The following is a 4,313-nucleotide window of genomic DNA, read 5'->3' as shown; positions in this document are numbered from 1 at the left end:
CCATGGTTCTGCTCGAGGTTTCTGCCTCTTAAAAGGAAGTTTTTCCTTGCCTCTGTCGCCTAGTGCTTGCTCTTGGTGGGAACTGTTGGGCTTCTGTAAATATCATCACAGAGTACGGTCTAGACCTGCTCTTTTATGAAAAGCGCTGTGAGATAACTGTTGTTGTGATTTGGCGCTATATAAATAAAATTGAATTGAATTGAATTGTTGTAGAAGACCCTTAAAGCTTCTCTTTGGTGTACACAACTATTAAATATATGTAGTTACAAGGGGCGGATAACATTTTATTTCTACTTCTCCTATCCTGCTAGTCTTTGTTATTGTATTATGTTTCTGATAATATATGCTCAAAAATGGCTTCACAATTGCCAAATACCTAATTCAGAGTCATAAAGAGGTCAGATGTCAAAGAGCTGTCTCCACAAGTGCACAGTATAGTAGCTGCAATTAAACAACAGTTATGAGCACACATTGTTGTTTGAGAGACATTCCATTAGTGCTTACAATCTCAGTATAGCACTGGTACCTGACAGCTTGAGTGGTATCACTCCCCTTTGTTTACATTTAATTAATGGAATTCTTTAGGCTTGCCACATATTTTCTGTTAGAGAGAATCCATCAAGAAACCTTTTTCAGCATTACCACCTGAGGATAACAGGGATTCACACTATTTATTTCCTGTAAGTCCTAGTAATTGTCACTTCCTTCCTATTCTGATAATTGTCAATTGAGGAACAATCCCATAATTGACAACCTGACATTTGAATGGTGTATAAATACAGTAGAACAGGAGAATACACGTGAGGCAGAGGAAATTATGAGCCGTTTAAAAACCACTTCTAAAGTGAACATGTTGATAGACATGCAACAGTATCAGAGTCAGGCTTGGATTAACCTATTCAGAGAAACAGTAAGCCATAGGGCTGCAAGGACACAGGGGGATGTTGCTAAGCATCAAGGAGCTTTTTTCTTAACAATTGCGAGTGACTTTCAGATCAAGAAAAAAAATAAACATACAATGTGTTTTTAAAATACAGTGCAATTTTAAAGATTAAACCTGTAGTTCTCCACCTTTTTTGTTTGTGACGCTTTGCAGGAAAAAGTTGTGTGTCTAGATGGGACCTCTTGTCATATGTCAGGTGTGAATGAGTTGTTAGCACAAAAGAGAAATGTCCTTGCTTAACTTCTCAGATGGTTTCATCAGTTCATATCAGTTTGATGCCCAAAGATGTTAAAGTATGTAGTATTTCACAAATAAGCAAAGATCAGAGAAATAGGACAAAAAATGAATAGAAACTTGTGTAGCATTACTTAGTTTCTTCTTCTTTCCTACCCAGTTAATCATCTCATGACCCTGCGGATTTATCATGAGGCCTTCAGGACGAGGACCGATCTCTAGATTGCTTTAATTGACAGAGTATAATGCACAAATTAACCTCTTGATCATTCTCTATCATCGTTCTATAAAGCCCCATGGGGCCACAACCAAATTCAAACCATGTAAAAACCATAGATATGTTGTCAATATTCAGTAGCCACAATTCCGGCTAAATCCATCCATTTTCACAAACTTTCCTGAGTATACAACCAGACCCGCCATATATATGTATATATAATTGTAATTACTATCATTATATCCCTAAAGTGCTCATTCTATCCACGAATAACATCTATATATTAACATCCGATTTGCTGGGAATATATTGAAGTAATAAGCTTGACACACAATATGATAATCTGGATAAAGCCACCAAGTTTTTAAAAGAACTCCAGTACAGAGAAAGGAACAAAGGAATATTAACATAATATAAAAGCAGCTGTTTGCCAGGTCTGGATGCAGAATGGGCCACATCAGATCCGGATTCTGCAGACTGAGAGAAACAAACACATCACTCTCAAACACTGCCAGGTTGTTCACCAGTCAAGAGCTGTGGAACAGCTCTGTTGATAAATAAAAAGTAAAAGTTACGTTGCGTTCTCTGGCGGACCCAGATCTGCTGTTAGCTGTAAACACACCACAGGGCTAACATTAACGTTGCTATGTGGCTGTGTTTTAAGGACTGGGTCCGTTTGTTTTGGAGAGGAGACTACCTCGGAGGTAATTCGGCTCCAGGTAGAACCCTGTCAGCGCTCTGAAGTGGAGCAGACCCAGAACAACTCTCATCTGCTGTTAGCTGTAAACACTTGCAGGACTAGTTACGGTGCGGCTATGTTAAAACTATAGCACAACACCACTGCGCTGTAATAACATTATGCTTTATTACATGTCACATAATTAACAAAATAGATATATAATGTCAGTCCAGTGGCTGTTACCTGACAACCAACTTGCCTCTCATTCTTCCGGCGCTGGCAGTAACTCAGCCTGCCGAGTGAACCAAAGACTCTGAGGACCCATGTGAGTGATGAACGAATAGTTCATTCCTGCTCTACAGGGGCCGAGCTGTCCCGTGTCAAATGAATGAGACGCACAGTTGAGTCGTGAACTAATCAATTCTGTTTCCTGTGCTAACTGAGCCCATGCAGCTGTCGTGTGACCAGTGAACGCAGGAGTCAAATACTGTTCACGCATGTGTGAAAATGAACAAATTACTTACTGACTACTCATTCCTCCTGAGTTATATACAAGATTAGGTCAAATGAACGAAACATTCTTCTTCAATGTCGGCTCTCTGGCCAGGATTGTCAGGATTCGTGGTTGGGTGAGCATGTTGGTGGACCCAAATGCAGGACACAAGGCTGACAGGTTCAGTTAAAAGGTTTAATTAAACAAAAGGCGAGCACACTTTTAGGCAGAGTGGCTGATCTGAGGCTTTCCCAAAATAAACAGAGTCCAAATTAAACAAGGTAATCCAACAGAAAATCCCAAAATACACTGAAACAAGCTGGGCGAACAAACAGGCTGAATACATCCACAAGATAACTGACAGAGCATATAAATGCTAGAAACGCTGTCATTTCCGGAAAAAGACTAAACAGAAACACCAGGTATATATAGACAGGGTTAACGAGCTGTGAGGATGTACACAGGTGAGGGACATGAGACTAACGAGACACAGGCAGGCAGAGAGAGCAGGGGAAAACAGAGCGACTGGCATGCAGAGTGATAACTGGGGGAAAAGACATGACACAAGTTACTGAACACATAACAGATCAGAAACTAATAAAGACACAAGCAGACAGATCACGAAGAGATACAACCAACAATGAACCAACTGGGAAACGGGACAACACTAAACAGACATAAACTAGGTTACTAGACACAAGACAATAGACAAGACAGAACCCCAATACCCAACAGAACAAAATAACAGATAATCAACTGACCAAAACTCAAGAGTGCAAAACATGGCATGGCTGACAGGCAGAGTGTGACAAGGATTCGTCTCGGTAAGCTAATTAGCAAGCTAGCTTAACGTGTGCTGGACAACGTGTTGCTGCCGAGTGGTCACAATTAGACAACACCGGACAATTTCATACTTTTCTAAAAAAACATAAACAAACAGTTGTCCTGTCTATGTGTAAGGCGGCAGCTAATCCTCCCCAGGCTCCTTAAAAAATCATGGAGTTTTGTGAGTTGTTGAGTTAGGGGAAACTATATAAACTTTGTGAAAGGCTGTGTACTACAAAATCGTTATTGGTCCCCTCGTGTGAATTCGGCAAATGTAATGTATTAAGTTATCCCTTTCTTTGTATATGTGTGTGTGTATGTATATATATGTGTGTGTGTGTATATATATATATATATATAAATAAATAAAACACACACACACACACACACACACACAGAGTGAGGAAAATAAGTATTTGAACACCCTGCTATTTTGCAAGTTCTCCCACTTAGAAATCATGGAGGGGTCTGAAATTGTCATCGTAGGTGCAGAGATCCAGAAATCACAATGTATTATTTTTTAACTATTTATTTGTATGATACAGCTGCAAATAAGTATTTGAACACCTGAGAAAATCAATGTTAATATTTGGTACAGTAGCCTTTGTTTGCAATTACAGAGGTCAAACGTTTCCTGTAGTTTTTCACCAGGTTTGCACACACTGCAGGAGGGATTTTGGCCCACTCCTCCACACAGATCTTCTCTAGATCAGTCAGGTTTCTGGGCTGTCGCTGAGAAACACGGAGTTTGAGCTCCCTCCAAAGATTCTCTATTGGGTTTAGGTCTGGAGACTGGCTAGGCCACGCCAGAACCTTGATATGCTTCTTACAGAGCCACTCCTTGGTTATCCTGGCTGTGTGCTTCGGGTCATTGTCATGTTGGAAGACCCGGCCTCGACCCATCTTCAATGCTCTAACTGAG

The sequence above is a fragment of the Micropterus dolomieu genome, linkage group LG16, assembly GCF_021292245.1.
Source record: "Micropterus dolomieu isolate WLL.071019.BEF.003 ecotype Adirondacks linkage group LG16, ASM2129224v1, whole genome shotgun sequence".
NCBI classification, from domain to species: Eukaryota; Metazoa; Chordata; class Actinopteri; order Centrarchiformes; family Centrarchidae; genus Micropterus; species Micropterus dolomieu.
Note: the sequence above shows the minus strand (reverse complement) of the source record.